The sequence below is a fragment of the Osmerus eperlanus genome, chromosome 28 (genome assembly GCF_963692335.1).
Source record: "Osmerus eperlanus chromosome 28, fOsmEpe2.1, whole genome shotgun sequence".
In the NCBI taxonomy this organism is placed as follows: domain Eukaryota; kingdom Metazoa; phylum Chordata; class Actinopteri; order Osmeriformes; family Osmeridae; genus Osmerus; species Osmerus eperlanus.
The window spans coordinates 4,730,970-4,750,450 of record NC_085045.1 but is presented as its reverse complement, the minus strand read 5'-3'; the positions used below and the strand labels follow the sequence as shown (position 1 = coordinate 4,750,450).

The 19,481-nt window shown below is 42.2% G+C and overlaps 1 protein-coding gene and 2 long non-coding RNA genes across 4 annotated transcripts in view; all 3 read right to left on the bottom strand.

Annotated features, from left to right (window-relative positions):
- Window positions 1-6,752, bottom strand: part of pip5k1bb (phosphatidylinositol-4-phosphate 5-kinase, type I, beta b) — a 34,302-nt gene extending 27,550 nt beyond the window's left edge. For both annotated transcript variants that reach the window (XM_062454674.1, XM_062454675.1), the window contains exon 1: window positions 6,597-6,752. The gene's annotated coding sequence lies outside the window, so the exon portion shown is untranslated. The remainder of the gene's footprint in view (window positions 1-6,596) is intronic.
- A 1,060-nt stretch (window positions 6,753-7,812) lies between these two features.
- On the bottom strand, window positions 7,813-8,493 carry LOC134014974 (uncharacterized). The gene is made up of 3 exons (XR_009929051.1): window positions 8,296-8,493; window positions 8,084-8,209; window positions 7,813-7,999 (listed from the first exon to the last, which is right to left on the bottom strand). It is a non-coding gene; the product is annotated as an uncharacterized LOC134014974 (long non-coding RNA).
- Window positions 8,494-13,768: 5,275 nt separating this feature from the next.
- LOC134015121 (uncharacterized) lies at window positions 13,769-19,416 on the bottom strand. The gene is made up of 3 exons (XR_009929065.1): window positions 19,013-19,416; window positions 16,410-16,575; window positions 13,769-15,130 (listed from the first exon to the last, which is right to left on the bottom strand). It is a non-coding gene; the product is annotated as an uncharacterized LOC134015121 (long non-coding RNA).
- Window positions 19,417-19,481: the final 65 nt, after the last annotated feature.

Sequence of the window (19,481 nt, the reverse complement as noted above, 5' to 3'; positions counted from 1 at the left end):
GAAGCTATAATGGTAAATCAATAATGAGCCTAGCTGGTGGGCCTGGGAGGGTGAGGGGGGCCACAGATCACCAGGCCTCCGTGGCCCCTCACAACCTCAACACTGAGATGTTCAATAAGCACCACGTCTATCATCTGGCGCAGGAGAGAGGAGAGAGAGAGGAGGAGAGAGAGAGGAGGAGAGAGAGAGGAGGAGAGAGAGAGATAGAGAGAGAAAAAGGGAAAAAAAGTAAGTGAGAAAGAGGTATTGTCTACTCAAGGAGAAGTCCAGTCAGTCTGTCATAGCAGGCAATCAAGCAAGGGCTGGAAGTGCCAGACAACGGTCTCAGGACCTGCCAAGTCCTGGCTCCCCCCCGGTTCACCAGACACAGACAGACAGAGGACAAGACAGAGGAACACCATTGTAACACAATGTCTCAAGCTGCTCCTGTGTAGTAGACAGAGAGAGGGGGGGGGACTTGGGCTGAGTGAGATAGAGGACGAGAACTTCGGGCTGCATCAAACAGCATATTCCATTGTATGGATATTCATCGATGCACCCAACTGAACTGTGTGTTTACTGTGTATTATGTGTTGTCGTGGGATCTATGTGTGGATAAAAAACAGGGCTCAATAATTGGTCCTTCTGCAATTCTTCTTAAGTGAAGCCTGCCAGTGACCTTTCACTGACGGAAAACAGACAGAAGAAAAGGGGAGAGAATGGAGAGAGGGAGGGGACGAGCGAGCACACCAACAGCTCAGTTCAGTAACTACACATACGACCTTTCAGAAGGAGGAGAGGAGAGAGAATGAGCGAAAGCCTTGAAGCGGGAAGGACGAAGAAAGCACGGGTCAGGTTCGGAAGTGAGGGGCTAAGGGGACGAACGGATGGGGATCGGGGGGGGGGGGAGAGATAGCGAGTGCTATCAGAGTATTTGTTATTCAGGGAGTGCCTCGCCCCAGTCCCACTCAGCATGCAGAGCAGTGAGAGGCCTGCTTGTCCATGCCTACAGAGTCACATGGCCACAGCCAGGAGGGAGAGGGGGGAGAAACAGAGAGAGGCACTGACAGAGAGAGAGAGCTATCTGGGGTACGGATAAAAACGAGCGAGGGGTAGGAGGAGGGACAGGGAGACCAGTGTCTCCTTTCAGCCAAGCTCCAAGACTAGCGAGCCGAAGGCAAGCCGGGGTAGCCTCGTGCTCCCCGAACCTTGTCCACAAACTAGCCGCCATTCCAGACAACAACGTCCCACTGTAAACAGAGTCACATGGTGACAAGAGGGACCTGTCGACAGGGGTAGCTCGTAACAAGTCCAGTCCTGCTTTGCCCATCTCCTCAAGCCAAGCCTGGCCTAGCCAGGCTGAACTGAGCCTGGCTGAACTGAGCCTAGCTGAGCCGAGACTCCGGAGTCCCAAGGTCTTTTCTCCAGATGTCAGCGTGAGGCGACAGGGGTGTTGAATATGCATGGCGCTCTGGACAGGGGCAGCTTGTTTGTTATTGTGAGAGGCGGTCAGGCATGGAAGAGAAGGGGACAGGGTCACCCTCCATCATTGATATGGGGCCAGCTGAGAAAGGCAGAGAGAGAGAGAGAGAGAGAGAGAGAGAGAGAGAGAGAGAGAGAGAGAGAGAGAGAGAGAGAGAGAGAGAGAGAGAGAGAGAGAGAGAGAGAGAGAGAGGGAGAGAGAGAGAGGGAGAGAGAGAGAAGGAAAAGAGCAGAACAGAACAAACTTTCCTCATCACAACACCAGCAGCAGCCAGTCCTCCACCTCTACCCACCCTCTGTCCTCCTACTCCAAAAGTCTCTTTCTTTCAGCTTCTCATTACATTACCATTAGCACTCTCTTCCACATATTCTCAGGGTCCCTCGCCCTCCCTCCATTCCACAGTCACTCTTTTTATGTCTGCCCCATCTTGGGCCTCCCAGCCCTGGCCTTGGCAGGACAGCGAGGGAACTCAGCAGGACCAAAACAACAACAACCACCACAACAACAAAGTTAAATACCCACTGACCAATCACCATACAAAAACAACCCTCCACTCACCAATCCATATCTGGCTGATTACGTTCCAGCCAATCCCAGCCAGTGAGGCGGCCGGCCTCCTTGAATGCCCACTGTGTTCCAGCCAATCCCAGCCAGTTGTGGGGCCGGGGGGTGGGGGGTGGAGGGCACCAGCCTCCAGAGGTCATTGAGATCAAACTGATGAAGAGGACATTTTCTATTTTACACCCAGTTACAGTTATGCAACACTGACAAGATATTTTTCAAGAGTCCTTGACATTGGTCTGAGTCTGTGATAAACCTGTTCCCTTGGAACGGGTGGCCCTGGCCAGTGAAGGAGAAGGACAGCGTTGGCAAGCATTCAATCAGTGCTGCAGGTGAGAGGAGCAGCATTGGGAACCGCAAACAGGGAAAGTTCGCTGAGTGACCTAGATCAGCCGTGAGCCAACAAGCTCCAGAGGTGGAACATGAAGAGGGTACAAGATCCGCCTATCTGCTCAAGATCGAGCTCAGCAGACCACATCAAATCTAATGAGATCGCTTTCTTCGTTGGGGCTTAACACTTATCGGTGTTTTCCTAGAGAAAAGACTAAATATGTGTACTTCAGGCTACTTTAGTTATTACACGCACCACTGATTCTCTTTAATGGATTATATTGGATTAGGACTGTGATCCCTTCGAAACTGCTCTCAACAGAGTTTGAGATAACTGCCAGCAATGCACAAGCATCATATTTCTTTTAGCCTACTACCGCATGATTGTATGGCAAAGGTTGCTTTAATGAGCAGTCCGGTAGAATATTTTCAAATTTTATGGCTGGCTACGTGAACACAGATAGTAACAGACTGGCCAAATAATAATTACGAAGTCCTGCGTGTCGTCGTTTTCACTCAATGAAAAAACTGCTGATGCATGTCTAGCCTGCATTGTGAATGAACTGAATGTAAGCACAATAGGCCACCTTGCTATACTGTAAATAGACAACTCAAATGTTATTGGCTATTTAACATCTCTAACCTGACCTGGTCTGTGGAATCTAAGCTATGTATGCTATAAGGACCAAGCCCTGGATTAAGACATCCTAAACACTACAAACCCACAGGCTTCACAGCAGCCTTCAGTCTCTCCCTCTGCCTGTTGGTATTTACTCAAGCAGAAAAGTAAACTGATAAAACTCCAAACTTTTCCATCAAAGGAAGTCCTGGTTGCCATGGGAACAGGAGCCCCTCTCCCCTGGCCTGGCAGGAGTCCCAAGCTGAAACGTTTATACGCTCGTCGCAACACAACACACTCCCTCGCCGTCCAAGGTCAGGGACGATCCTTCGCTTTTCTACCACTGAGAGAACAAGGCGTGTCGCGGTGAGTGTCAGAAAGAACGGCAGGATAGATCTGCACATGAACGTCGATGTCGTTTTTCACAGACCGTGACACAGTTACAAGCTCACCTGTGAATTACGAGCCGATTGACATGTGCGCCTGCAGCAAAAAATTCAGTGTGCCTTAGATAACGGTCATCACAGTGTTAAACCACAAATGAGGGAGCGAGAAACAGACAGAGAAAGAGACAGAGAGAGAGAGACAGAGAGAGAGAAACAGAGAGAGAGAGACAGAGAGAGAGACAGAGAGAGAGACAGAGAGAGACTCAGTCCAGCCAGTAGTGGTATGAGGAAAGATCAAGCTGAACACAAACAACAGCAAGAAACACCTGATGTTGTTAAGGAAACAAAGCTTGGCCCTATTGCGGAATATTTGGTTTGGCTTTCAGATATTTTTAAGGGCATTACAGCTTCAATGGGATAGATATTGATGAATGACAGGATATGTAGGAGAGAGGAGGACATGCACAAAATGGTCTGAGCCAGATTCAAACCAATGTGGTAAAGGCCTAAGCCTGAGGTAAAGGCCTAAGTCTATGTGGTAAGTCATTTGACCTGTAAACCACCACATTTGTGGTAGATCTTAAACCACTGATCCACCTTGTCACCCCCACATAAGGACAAAGCATGCCAGTCAGCTATTTTGTCCAGTAAAACTCCTACTGTGGACTTTATCTACACAAAGTGCTGAGATCTGCCAAGGACTGGCTTATGTAACTTAATCTCAAATGAGCCTCACATGTCTGTTATTGTGGCTGTATAGTGACAGTCAAGGTTCTGGGTACTGGAGCAGTAATGAAGAATGCCTTTCGCTGGCTAATCTTTCAGCTGACATCCTGCCACTCTCAAGACTGCAGCTTCTAGAACATTCCTTCTGATTGAAGCGAGCCATCATTGGCCCACTGCGCAACGGATAAAGAAAGTGACACTAAGGGGTTCGGGATCACTGGCTTTCATGTGGAGGATTTCTGACTATGTAGCCTCAATGTCTACAAAACAGAATGACAATATACTGTAGTGAAAACACGGAATTCCTCAGCAGAACATGAGGTATATATTGCGTATGGAGTAGACTACATCAGCACGCGGCAGAGCACTTCGAGCAGAACAAGCAGAATAAAATCAGGCTGATCAGGGGAAAGGGAACCAGACAGGACGCTTCTGTAGCTGAGGTGGAAGTTGGGAACGAGGACAGTATTTGCATGGGCTACTTTCCCATTCAAACACACTTTTTCCCCGACCAACCACACCCCTGCTGGACTCGCCACCTTCCAGTCAAATCAGAGGGGGGAAACAGGAAGTTCACCAGAAAGCTAATCTCTGGTTTTACACTCGCTTAAGGGGTCACCGTCCATCAATATCTGGAGCAAGGGTGACAAAATGTTTTTACTGGATGCTACCAATGCAAAACAACTATCTAATTGAGAGTGTGTCTGTGTAAACCTGCCTGTCAACCACAGCCATGTCAGTCTGTGTTGTTTTGAGACTGGTGGTTCAGTCTCTGAGGCGCACAGCAAATTCACTGAAGCCGAGTAAATCGAGGAAACCCCATCTGAAGAAACACAAGGCTCTCTAAGAAGAATATTGGTCTGCGATCTGTCACATGGCCCCCTCACTGTACCCACATCACATAGCAACCACTCTTCCAATGGGCTGTTCCATTGCAGCACTGACATGTGAAACACACACACACTTTCCTGTTGCATAAAGACATCCTGTTGTATTCTAGAGGCCTACACAGAGATAGAAAAAGCCCTTGTATTGGAGACATGAGACGTGTACAGAAACTACTACATGTAATAGAGGTCAGTAAACAGTTTAGTTTACAGGATGTCATTTGGAAGTCCCCAGTCCCTTCCCACTGTCTGGCCACCTGCGTTGTCACCCCCCCCCCCCCCCCCCCCCCCTTCCCTCAGAACCAGACAGTACGGTATCATATCTCTCCATATCACTCCATCTCTCTCCAGCCTGCTGGAGGTATTTCACATCTCCAGTCCAGCGGCTCCTTACACGGAGAGAGGCGGATAAGGCAAGGTGAAGGGAAGGTCCTTCTACAAGCTGCCCTCGGCCCAGAGAAGGAATGTGGCACACTACTGCTAAGAGCAGTGATAATGTGAAGGGCAGCAAAGCGCAAGCTACAGGCTAACATGCTGCAGAATCTTAGGGTTTAGTTAGGCTAACCTCAAATTACTACACTGTAGGCTACCAACACTTGGAATACCACAAAGCTGTCTTATGCAAGTATTCTACTGTGAGAACATTATATGTGCTGAATCTACAGGGCCATGAGCACACACTCTTCCTCAGTTTACAGCTTGAGGCGGGAAACCAACATGAGCAAACACTGAGGCAATCTTATTGGAGCCAAAGGCAGCAATGAACATCCCTGTTCAGCAAACACACTCCAACACAGCACACACACTGGCTTTCACAGGCAGGCTCAGCGGGTATACAGGGCAGAGTAAACTAATAGACCGAGAAAAGAAATTGTGAGTTGTTAATATGCAAGCCTTATATGACTTATGAAATGACTATATTTGAACAATTTGACCATGCTTCAGTTTTTTGGGCAGACCAGTGACTTGAAATTGATGAGAATTAAACATTACCTAATGTAAAAAAAATAATGTGTTACGTAGTTTTGAGGCTCTGCAAGTGACAATACTGTAGCATAGTCAAGCTGATGTCGGTTTCATGATCATGCCAGAAAAAGATATGATGAATCATGTCAGTATTAACAGTCTCATTGTAGTTTACTTGCGGCTTTTGGTTGGTCGTCTTGTAAGAAATATGGTAACATCAAGACAATCACTCTTCCTATAACACCACTGCGCTTGAGGGCTCGCAAACACCTTCGCCACGCACATAACGCGTAACATTCAGCAGTTACCGGAGAAACGTAAAAATGTATAAAGTGGTTATTTCAGACAGTGGTGCTCGTCCAAACCGCGGTAGATATGGACCTCCGTCACCAGAAACTTGATAGCCATCGATGGCACTTCAAGCTTGTGCAGGTCAAATCACATTATTGCCTATCCAGATGTGGATGCAGTCACTGGTATTCTTATTTGGAGATCATCCATTAAAAAATAGTTCAGATGTTCAAAGACAATGCCTTAAACAAAAATGCAGTTATAAACACACACACACACTGCACAACCCGTTGTCTATACACACTCCACAACAAAACAGACTAAAATGCCCTGTAAAGGTGCTGCCTAAAGATAAAAAAAATTATTACCCAATGTTCTGAGGAGATGCTGCTTAGCCTACTCTGTAAATAAAATGCTGTCAGTGCGCGGTTTTAGTCCAGTTATGATGTTATGTATGCGAGAGGATGTGCGGGTATCTTCACCTCCGTCCGAAGCCCTGGTTGATCTGACTCTGCGGCGCTGCTGTACAGGGATACATGCAGTCCTCTCTCAGAGCCCTCTTTCCCCACCTCTCAATGCAACCTGACCTCACAATCTATTCGTAACATAGTGTACGTCTTTCTCGTTTGAGAGTGTGCGCGCATATTGAGCGAACACAGCCCTCTACTGGGCGTATAGATAAATTGTTCACACAGTGATAGTGCAGATATGGCTGAATACGGAAGAGTAGAATGCAAAAAAAATAAATAAATGTGCACTCTCATTTGCAACAAAGAATACCATGGTGCTCAAGAATACAGTATTTTATGTCAATTTTATTACCAGAACACAAAAGACAAAACAGGACCCTAAATACATAGAACCAAACAAGACACAGGACACAAGACACAGGTCCGGGGGGCGACCAGGAGGCAGGTCCGAGGGTCGGGGCTAGGCAGGGGAACAGGACAGGACCGAGGCTGGAGGCTGGGGTCGGGTTTGGGCTGGGTCTGGAGCCGGTTCCAGGGGTGTGACTTCAGCCATCGAGCACACCGGGGTCCACCGAAGGCCAGATGGGTGCCTTCGAAAGGTTTGGGGGAACTGGAGAGGTAGCCAGACCGAGCGTTAAACAAGGGTTTTATTATGAAAAGGGAAAGACACAGGTGGACACGATGAGACTAACGAGAACTGAAACCACTCAATGAGACACAGGTGAAGACAATGACAGACACGGCAACACTAGGGCAACACTAGGGCAGGGCAAAACCAAACACGGGGGCACGGCTGTGGCCGTGACAAGAGCAGAACATTTAGGTTTTAAATATGTCTGTATTTCATCTTTTCTCATAATTTGTTAAAAGTATTTTCACTAAACACTCAGTTGTTCTGACAATCCTCTAGTTAGCAGTTCTGTAACAATAACATCAGACCACTTCATACTAACAATGCACACAACAACAAATGGTTCTCAAATGGTTGTTGTGTTGTTGTGTGCACAAACAACAAAAAAAGTTTTGACAAATGGTCAAAACTTGACATGTACTCAGATTGGATCCATAATATATATATATATATATATATATATATTTTTTTTAAAGGTAATCAATTTAACACATTTTGATCTTTCACTTTAAATGCTGTCTGCGACATATGAGATCATGTTTTTTCCTTAAATAGACAACACACATCTCATTCACATTTGAGAACACAAGGATTCCATTTCAAGAACATACCCGTTTAATCCAGCAAATGGCACATCAAACCAGGAAAATGAATAAAATGACTCCGCCACCTATAAGCAAATAATAATAAATAAAATAATAAATGTGGCATCCAGACAGCTGAGACAGAGGGCGCAAGTAGATGTGCTACTTACACACAACAATAATGCTGGCTTTGTTGGTGATTCCGGCTTGTTTGCCAGATGATGGGTTGGTGATGCCGGCTTGTGGGTCGGATGGTGGCGGGTTGGCTGGTGGAAGTTTTTTAGATTGTGGGCACTCTAAATAAAGATAATTTTTTTAATGAATACATCATAGAGCGATGCCATTATTTTCCATTGAGAGCAACCTCAGTTAAAATTAATACCTGTTTCGAAAGAATTAATGTAGACATTTTTGCCTTCCATGTCAAATTTCCTGCACCCAGAATGACCATCCTCATTGATACGAAGGTAGACCCGACCACCTTGATGGCATGGCACATCAGTCTGAATACCATCATCACAGTATAGCATCCCTGTTTTTTTACTCCAGATCTTTTCCTCAGGGTCTTTGCACCATATTTCTTCCATCTGGTCAATGCAGCCAACGTCCTCACAGGCGACGCAGGTGAAGATCTGCTGAACAGTTGCTAGTAAAAATAGATATGTATTAAACGCTTATTGATGATAAAAATTGATCCCACAAAGTGGGAAAAGGAAATAATAGATCAACAAACAAATGACTTACGATTTACTTCCTTTCCATCAGCAAAACAAAATGGTCCGATGCCCAAGACTAATGTAGATAAACAAAATGCATGAGAGGGTTTTCGATTACAATATACTTTGAGCACTTTTGAACTGCCAAAAGGGTTCTTAACTCACCTGCCAGGGCACAGATAAGTTTTGGTGAAGTTTTCAGCAGCCTTAAGCAAACTGTGCAAATCAAGCAGGAAACTGCTTGAAAGTCATCACTGGTGACAGAAGCCATCTTGATAAATGTATCTCCTGAGAAGCTTCGCAGGAGACAGAGAGAAACACGTTGTGTGTGCGTGGGAGTGATTGTGGGCTACTGGGCCTTTGGCCTAAAATGGTTGGGTGAACTCCCAACCTGGGGAACGCTACAACACACGTGATTTAGGAATGCAAATATATAGCCACACCAAATATAATCTTCATATCACAGCAAACATTAGGCATTGTAGAACAAACACACTCACTGTAAATGTATTAACAAGCGTCACCAGGTTAGCAAGCCCAGCATAATCAAGGCTCAAAATGGAGGTAAACAATAAGCACACAAAACATCCCCTAACCCTGTGAAGCCTGACACACCAAATAATAACCAGATAATTATGATTTTTTTCCGGTTTATTCAACCTTTAATAAAAGCATGTTAAACATGTCAAGATAGGTTAAAAAAACATATTTACATATGATATTTTATTTGTATCACATTTGATACATCAGGCATATGTATCATTATTTATTGATCACAACAATATATATTTTTTAGAAACAATGACAAATTATGTTCACTGCTTATGGAACATTTCAGTTGGTTTGGTTCTTATTTTTTCCCCAAACAGGAACCTTTTTACAGTCTTTGAAATGTACATATGCCATCTTCTGGATCTGAAGCTGAACTTGTACAGTGCAGACAGCATACCAAGACAGTCAACACCCCCCATGAACTTGTATGTTTCAACAATGGCTGGTCTTTTTCACTGGCACTATGATGAAGAACAGAGTTCTGTCTGTCTCTCACTAATGGAGGGACTAAGTTCAGTTGAGTTCTGGGTTTTATAAGTATTAGCAATCTTCAGATTGGAGAAAGCATCTAACAAACACCTCTCATAAAAAGTGATTAACATACACATAGGAAATCCCCTTTCTTCTACTGCTATATGTGTGTATGTTGCATAAAAAATTAGAATTTGAATAAGAAACTCTCTTCCAAGTATTTTCTTTTCATGGATGAGTCCAAAGATGAGGTGACATGAGACATTCAGTGTCCCAGGTTCTCCTGCGGGAGAGGGTATTCTTCCCATCCTCCCGCACTTTTGAAATCCAATCAGTATATGCCTAGACATGTTACTTTCGTGGGATATTCCCACGGGTGGTGTTCGGAATGTCCTTGTCAACCGTCCTTGTAAATAGTAGTTTACTGGCGAAGCTGCTGCCAGTATATTACTGTAAATTTATATAATACAGTTAGTAACTGTAGTACGAACACAAGTACTGTAGTTTGACAAGGTTGACAAGGACATTATCGTCCTTGTCAACAAAGACGATAATGGGGCCCCTTACACCATGTGATTTTTGGATTTTCGATCACAGCGTTTCACACTTTCAGGGAAATACCGGTATTAGTAACACAATACAAACACCAAAAGTACATAAATGTTAGCCTGAGGAGGCTGTCAAATCACACGGAGCTTATGCTAAAGCGATTTTAGGTAAATGCCCTAAATGCCCACATTCCCTAAATGCCCACATTCTCTGGTAAACGCATCACCAACAAATCGTTAAAAACCGCTTTAAAATAGTACTTACTTTTTCGTTCGGAAAAATAAACGTGTACAGTAACACTGTATCACCTTTTAAACTATCGCGGGTCTCAAGCAAGTAGCACCAGGTAGCACGTTAGCCATTGGTTGCCTAAAAGCTCTGGGTCCTAAACATACCCGGTTACAAAAGTTAAAAAGTTAATGGGGCAATGTGCTGGGTACACATTCAAATACTTTTTAAATCTTATAAGATTTTCAAAATGTGAGAGACCACAAACATGAAGACAAAAAAATCCTAGATTTAACTGTTTTGCTCCTATACACTGTTTATTTACTGTAGGCATACTGTATTTTAAATTTAAGATGCTTTACTGTAAATAGACATACAGTTTCTTACTGTATTATTTGAATTTACTGTATTTTACTGGCAGCTGCCAATATTACACTGTAAATCTAAAAATATGTTCATGTTTTTTTAAATTACTGTAAATAAACATATTATTGAATTTGTTTTACATTTATACACTTGTGTTGGCAGCATAAAGAAATCCTATTATAAAAATCTCAAAAAATTGCAGCTTTAAACTCTACCTTAGGGAAGACTACAGAAAAATATCAGTCCTAAATAACAATGAAAAAAAGGCAAGATTCAAAATCTAATTAACTCTTTATTTATACTGTAAATATCATGTGAGTATACGTACATCAGAGTTTGCAGTTTTGTGAACTGTATCAAAGCCGTAGCAGAAAAAGTTAACACCCGTTTTGCGGCGTGTTTGTGACGTTGAACATACGCACCAGAAGAAAAAAACAAAGGCACTCGTCTACGTGCAATGGAAAATGTGTCTATCATTTTCGATCTAAATCATCTGAGGCAGATTATTATACACACACTATTATATAGCCAGTAGGGGTGGTACGGTTCATGAAAAAACACCCGAACCGCTCGGTTCGCTAGTCTCGGTTCGGAGCATGTGTGTAGCGCTCGGTTTGTCAGTACACTGTTAATGGTCACTAACCTCTTACTGCTGTACCGAACCGTGGGTTTTGTGAACCGTACCACCCCTAATAGCCAGTCACAATCCCAATACACTACAAACAGGGAAACTGCTGTATATAACTAAACTAAACAACACAAAATGAGTATTGGCCCTTTATCGGCATATATTGTTCACTGATGAAAGACAAATGGTATCTGCGCTTAACCCTTTCACACGTAGGTTCTAAATTCCTTGACTGGTCCCCCAGAGTGAGTTTTTTATGCGCGTGAGTTTGGATCAATCTCAACGTTCCAGAAATTGATTATGACGCATTAAAATCGAATTGCTATACAATTTAAGTATTTCTCGGTTTGCATTTTCCATTGACCTAGTTTGCACCCCGTATTAGTGACGAATACTCCATTCATTGGTTGTTTTGTTTATCCACCTTCTCGTTACGTATTTCTTCCGCTTCAGGGGAATGGCTGAAACCTTCAAAGTAGATATTTTGGCTATTATTCTGGTGACTGAAGTATTTATATAACTCAAATTATACCACCCATATAGTTTGCACGATACTGAGATGAAAGCATGAACTGTTGTATTTCACGAGGTGATGTTTTTGCCAAACTAGCTAGCTCGTAGTGTAGTAAAGAGTCAATCAACAAGTTAGCTGTTGCTAATTTACTAGGCTATGTTACGTTGTTTGTGTGGTCGGATTATAACGAATACAAAATAATTTGGATACATCCAGTCAGTCTAATTTGATTTCTATTCATCGTTTTGTTTTCTCTAGCTGGCTTCCATCTCGTAAACCTTCTGAGTTGGCAACGCAGCCAGTGTTCACAAAATAAGTTACTGGATGGAAGCCAGCTAAACGAAAACAAAACGATACATTACAATCCTAGTAATACGCTAGACTGACTAGATGCACTTGCATTACTTTGTTATAATCCTACTACACAAACTACGTAACATAGCCAAGTAAATTAGCAGCAACTGTTGATCGTCAACCAAATTGAGCTATACTGTAGGCGAGACTGGAACATGACTCCCAGACACCTCGGCGAAAGGCGATCAAGCAAGCTCATGCTGCTTGGATACCTTCAAACCTTTTTGGTTGGCTTCAATTTATCTGGGAAACTTTTCTGGTGAGTAGATTATTTATACCCACAAAATATACACATACCTGTGGCATGATATTGAGACGAAAGCATGACCTGTGGTTGTTTTCCACTATCTGATGTTTTTGCTAGCTAGCTCATAGTAAAGGGTATTATTCAGGTAACTAGCGATTACTAACTTGCCATGTTTAGTCAAATTAAAGCAAACACAATAATTCAGACATCCATTCTATATTGATGGCTATGTTTTGTGATCTCTTGCTACCATCTACTGTCATTAATTTCCGTGTTGATAGAAAATGTATTCCTCATTTATTGTCAGGCCACAGTTCAAGCAAAAATGAGAGGCAAGTGTAATTTGTTTGGAAAATCTGGGCTAGGGCTAGTTGATGGACGACATGTAGAATAAACCAGACTTTATGCTTATTCAATTTAACAACCTATTGAAATGACAAGACGGCAATGTATGACTGTAATGTTTCATAGGGTAATGAAACGCACCACTTGTCATACCACTTGATTGCCTGCTGTTGACCGTTTTCTATATCTTGAACATCTCCCTATAATTTTACAGGTGAATGTTGGCCCGCACAGGTCCCGTTCCAAGAAACAGAACATGACAGCACTGCTGTACAAATTGTCCATGTATAGTACATGGCCTTCTCTCAGGTGTCGAGCAAGTACGGTCAGCACAAAGTGACCATTCCTTGCTGAACATCAACAAGACCGTCAAACACCTAATTCCTTGATGTACCAGCAGCATGTTTATTTTTTTGCAAAGGCTGAAAGCCCATCTCCCATCCCACACCCTCACCACATTGCATAGAGGGACTGTAGAGAGCATCCCAAGGAGCTGCATCACGGCCTGCAGAGGACAGTGAGGACAGCTGAGAAGATAGTCAGGATCTCTCTGCCCTCCCTCACAAACATCTATACCAAATGCTGCATCCCCAAACCCACACGCATTGTGGACAAACCCATGCACCCCACACGCTCCTGTACATCATCAAACTCAATATTTTTGCATATTGCTGCTACCTCAATAACTGATGTCCATGTATTATGGTATTAGTATGTTATGTTTACATTCAGTTTCCCTTGCACTAGCTTACTTGTTTACATTCACAGTATCCCCACTTCTTGGTGTTTTGAGGCATTTGTCACAAATTTCATCTTGTCTTATTGGACCAATTTTATTGACCTAATTCCACACAGTTGTTGTAGTTGTCTAGGTTATGTCTAGGTCCTGGAAGAACGTTGTTTTGTTTCATTGTGTACTGTAAGTATATGATGACAATAAATACCAGTTGACTTGTCATGACAACAGATCCAGAAATCCCAAGCCCTTCATGATCCTGGATGTCCATAGTGGATCCTGTGTAAAGGATCATGTCCTAAACATAGCCAGTACATCACACAACTCAAACATGCTGTACCTTTTTGCCGATATGTTGACGGAAGCTTTGCCTACCCCTACACAGTGTCAAGGTTTTAAATAATTTTGATGTGATATTTTTTATAGCTGTGTGCTAATGATATTCATTGATATGTAACGTGACAATGACGAGATTGTACCCTTTCCTGGACATGTAATTAGCTACCTGAAATGAGTAAAAGGATACGTGTTAAAAATTAAGAAACGTGTTGGTGTGGGCTTTTTAACTTATTAAAATATTTATTAAAATAACTTAGTACTGTCATTACTGTTCCGATTTTTAAATATTCACACAGGTGAATCCACAGTGAATTGATATGATATATTATCGTAGTGTAGCTTTTCGAGAAGCTAACTTGGCTAATGACGATAATGTAGGCTGCCATGTTTTTTGTTTTGATCAGTACTCTGCATTGTGGGTGTCAAATGGTCAACGAGATGACCTACTCTTCTCACGAGAAAATACTGAGGTGTACGGGGTCAAGGGGTACATCATCAAGGGTCATATTTGTTGCCGGAAGACAAAAAAATCAAAGATGGCCTCTAGTAGCTCAAAACGAGACGAAAGACAGACGAATGTCAGATGTTTTAGATGCATATTTGTGAACGTATATCTATTATTTTGATCTCTGGTTGGTTGTACAATAGTAAAATCTTTTGAAAGCGATAGCCAAGTCAAGGAAAACGGATAATATTATGGTTTACTAGGTGGCGTGAGTAAAGCATGAGTTATTTTTGGTTAGCTGTCAGCTAACATTAGCTAAACTAAATTGTTTGAACGTTTTCTTATGGATAATAAAGGTAAACTTTCTCAAAATATACAGTAAATTGAGATTCATGTTTATAACATACGCGTAGGCTAATGCTGAAGAGTTTATTGTTACGTAATAAGCTAAACTGGACATTCTAAAGGACGCGTTCCAACACACCGGTGTGTTGGTACGCTCCAGGGACCAGCCAGGACTCAACACACCGGTGTGTTCGTACGCGTCAAAGGGTTAAAACAATGAGAAAAGATCAAACAAAGTCCCACTTGAAGTCGTTGAGCTTCCTGATTAGGGTGCAGACATGCGGGTTCACTGTTGATGGTTTCTTCTGGACCATCTTTCCAGTTTTTCTGCTGTCCACTGTATGCCTTTGATCCTCTCTCAGGATTAATCCCCATGCAGATTCTAAATGACAACATAACAACACAAATGCTTTAGGTTAGTGAAGAAACGGTTAATTTTGTAGGAGAACATATAGACTTTCAGTGTTAAAGGAGCTACAGCTTAATTTGTATTTTTTTTAGTATTATAGTAAGTAGTATTCAGCTACTAAACAAGTTTAAAAACGGTATATTATTTATACCAATGTATAACTACACATTCCAAAGGAAAAAAATATTTTAAAGCTTAATACAATTATTTTATTATAAGTTGACTTTTTTCATCCTGTATTTGTGGAGAACATTTCATGAACATAAGAGCTGTGTTTTTATAGTATTATTTTAGAAAACTTTAATGAGGAAAAATATTATTTTATTTTGAAATGTCACAAAATGTAACAATGCTGCTTGACGGTATACGCACAACCGGCACATACGGGTACTTCGCTAAAACTCAATGCCGCGCCCCCTTTTGGGGGATAGAAAACAGACGGTCCCATAGAAGTCAATGCAATTTGACGCAATTTTGACAAATGTGTGTGGATTTATTTCTTGTTAAACAGATGGTTTGTTTTATACACGTCTAATGTTTATATTGTGACCTTGCCTGAACCTGAGCACGATACCTTAATAAACTAAGTTTGAACGCCGCTGGTCTGGCCTATAGCCTGGAGCCTGTCTAGTCTATAGCCTGGAGCCGGTCCGGTCTATAGCCTGGAGCCAAAGCCAAATCTATCAGGATCTACTTTAGGACATGGCAAGAGGACAAATCGAAGACCAGAGTTTTTGGATGTGTTGTTGGTGCAACAAACTACTCAGCAACCTTTCAGCATAGTTATTAATTCAAAACGGTTTGTTTAAAGTAAAAGTTTGGAGTGATTTACATTTCCTCTGTCGTTACGCTGTTGTCGTCTGCGGGATTGTTTTCCCCTAAAAGTGGACGTGAATCTGTTCAGAGACTTCCTATGACGTTGCTCTGGTTGTGCATATAGTTACAGGGCTGCCGCTACAGCATGACGGGTGACGATAGGTACTTACGGTAAAGCAGCCTATTGTGTGCTGCACATTGTACACCAAATGAGCTGCGCACAAGCAGACCTATGGTTTTGGTCTGGTTTCACCCAATCCAGATTTAGTGTCGCGAAAAGATGTCAAACCCCTAAGTATTTTTATTTATTTTTTACATTTTAGTAAATGTATATGCTTGTAGTACATCAGCAGCTTTAGCTACTGAAATTCTAATCTTGGAGCACTTAATCAATAAAAAGTCAATCCAGGTGTGTAATGTGTGGGAAATCTCCTACCTCTGAATGAACTCCAATGAGCATGCAGCATTGTCCTGGTATTGCAGGTTAAAGTTGTAGTACGTTGACATCAGAACAGCAAGCCCCAGCACAAAGGACACTCCCTCACTGACAACCTGGCCCTCCACGCTCACAAACCAGCGCTGATCAGTCAGCAAAGTTGGACCTGAAAAAAAATATTAATAGTTAATAGAAATGGCAACAATATGATTTCACTGTACATAAATTAATTTGATCTGAATTTATTTACATATCCACACGATTTGATTCTATGTCTTCATACGTATGGCTAAACAAAATATTAGTTTTATCTATGGCATTGTGGCTTTACCCAACAAATACAAACCCTGATGACTTTCCGTCAGTGTATTTTCCCCTATAGCCCATGGTTTGTTAGGTCATGACAGCCTTTACTATAATGCACTGCAGAAAACCCTGTTTTTTATTGATGTGGCTATCTAAATAAGAGATGCACTGACTTACAACTTTCTAGGCCCATTCTGCTTTCCGATTTTCTCTGAGTTAGGCCAGACGATTTAGCCACACCATTTTCCTCTAGATCTTTTAGATCTGTTACAAGTGAGCTACATACTTTGTCTTGGCCAAAGTACTTAAAATCCTGCTCTCTACATAATAAAACCAGCTGCATTTGATCCATACTTGACCGGTTGTGGGGAGCAATATCGGCCAGTGTAAAGTAAACAGCAAGTATCTTATGCTTCTTTTTCCCCGAGCCTAGTGGATTTGCAACCTCAAAGGCATCCTGATATAGTATGAGGCCCAAGGAGTTAGCATCGGATTTAAATAATGCATGCTCTGTCACATTGGTACCATCCCACACATCCTCCAGTGTATCTTTCGGCTGAGCTGAGGAACACACCTGCTCCTTATGTGAATAAACCTGTTGCCTGACTGATTCACACTGGAAAAGTGACTTGAGTGTCTCTTTCACAGGCACATACTGGGCAAAGCATTCTTTTCCTGACTCATTCTGACCCAGACAGAGAGGAACTGGTTCAACATATCTGAACTGATTTTTGAAAACTGTTTTTCTTCTTTTATCAGTTTTTAATGTACCAGAGTTGCATTCCCGGAATAGGTCTTCGGATTTGAGGATATCTAAAATGTTGTTAATATCCCCCTTTGAGATTCCCCGGGCAACCAGCTTCTCTGCAAATGTAGCTGATGTGTATCGGTGAAACTCACTCCTCAGGTATGTAACAGGCCACCCGCATCAATGAATAGCTAGCTTTTCGTTGGCGTAGTTGGTAGTGGTGGCGCTTGGGAAGCCAGAGGTGGTAAGTTCGAACCCAGTGCGGGACGATTTGCCCGATACCTCTGACGGAGCTTGCAAGACCACGTCTGTTACACAAGCTTATGGAATACATTAGATTGGCTGATATCATGTATGCCCTGGAAATCCTCAATAATGCACTGTATTACTGAAGATGGTAATAACAGCTTTGCCTGCAGTTTAAGATAAAACAATGCCAAACTGTTCAAGAAGATGGACTCATCTACATGTTCAAGAAAAACCTCTGAATGCTCCCCCTCTGTGTCATCATTATCCTTGCCAGCCAACATGTCTGCCTGCCTACCCATGACTTCTGTCTGTTCACTCAAGCCTTCGAGCTTCTCACTGACACACTCCATCTGAATATTTGCTCCTGTTTCTGAAGTCAGATGGCTTGCAACACCTCCTACTGTACTTTTTTTGTGCATCCTTGACAAATGTGATGAAAATGTAGACACCACAGAGAATATTTTATCACAGTTTGTATGTGGACAAGAAACTGACTTGCCTTCTCTAATATGGCTCTTTAAATGAGAGAACAAATTTGAAATATTGTCACACTTGACGGTGCAAAAATCCACATGACAAGACAGTATTGTTTCATGGCCGACAAAATGACTTGTAGCATTAACGTTACCAGATGGCCTCTTATTTTTATCTGGGTGATCTCTATATACATGAGTTTTGAAAACAGTTATGTTTCTGAATGTACGCTTACAATTAGGTAGGGCACATCTAAAGGATAGGTTAGGGACATTTCTGTGAATTTTCATATGCCGAACAAATGCAAATTTTGTGTCACAGTCATGACCACAAAGTTGACAAAGGAACATTTTGAAATGTTCCTTAGCTAAAAAAAGAAGAAAAAGGTCTGTTAACTAAAGTTAGTTTAAGATGGGAAAAGGAGCAAATATGAAGCCACCCAGTTTACAATAGAACCGTTTCAAATGTTCGTTAAAAAAAAGTCCGCCAAAAGTGTTTTTGAAAAATACAAATTTTGGGTTGAGGATTTTTAGGTTTTGTTTTTAAAGAACGCCAAAATGTCTGTACAGTATAACGTTAGGCTCATTGAGGAAAATCTTCTAACGGTAGCTAGCTAACTAATTGTGTTAGTGGTAATGTTAGTGACCGTGACCTGTCAACTAACATTAGCTAACAACATCAACTGATGCTTAACTTTACTAGCTAGCTAGCTTAACGTTAATGTTACTGAGTGATCTGCTGCCATTTATGACAAAAAATAAATCGATAAAACTATACTAATAACATTTCAAGGCATGCAGGCAAACAAAAAGATTTTGAAACTTACATAAATGTTGAAAAAACCGCTGAATCGCGTCCTCTTGCTGCAGCTGCTACTGTCCATGCGCTTTCCTTCTCAGAGACTGCGCATCACCGACTGAGTCCGTGAGAAAAAGTCACCGTGAGAAAGTGTCACGGATCTGTCGTGTCCTTCCCCCTCCCCCCCCCCCCCCCCCCCCCCACACACACACACGCACACGCACACACTCATACAAATAATAGACTCTTTGCCGTAAGATATAGTCCTGTTATATGCTAAATATTTTCTCACTAATTATTAGCTGCTAATCACACATATTTTCCCTTAAAGCATAATTTGGAAAGAGTAGCAACAGCGAAATGTGCTGCATGTCTTAAAATAGACTGGTCAGAAAAATAAATAAAAGTTAAATGTGGTTCCATCTATTCAAGCATTTCCTAACCACATCCTCTGCATTTATCATACTGAAACACTGTCTTAAACTTTTACACATTAG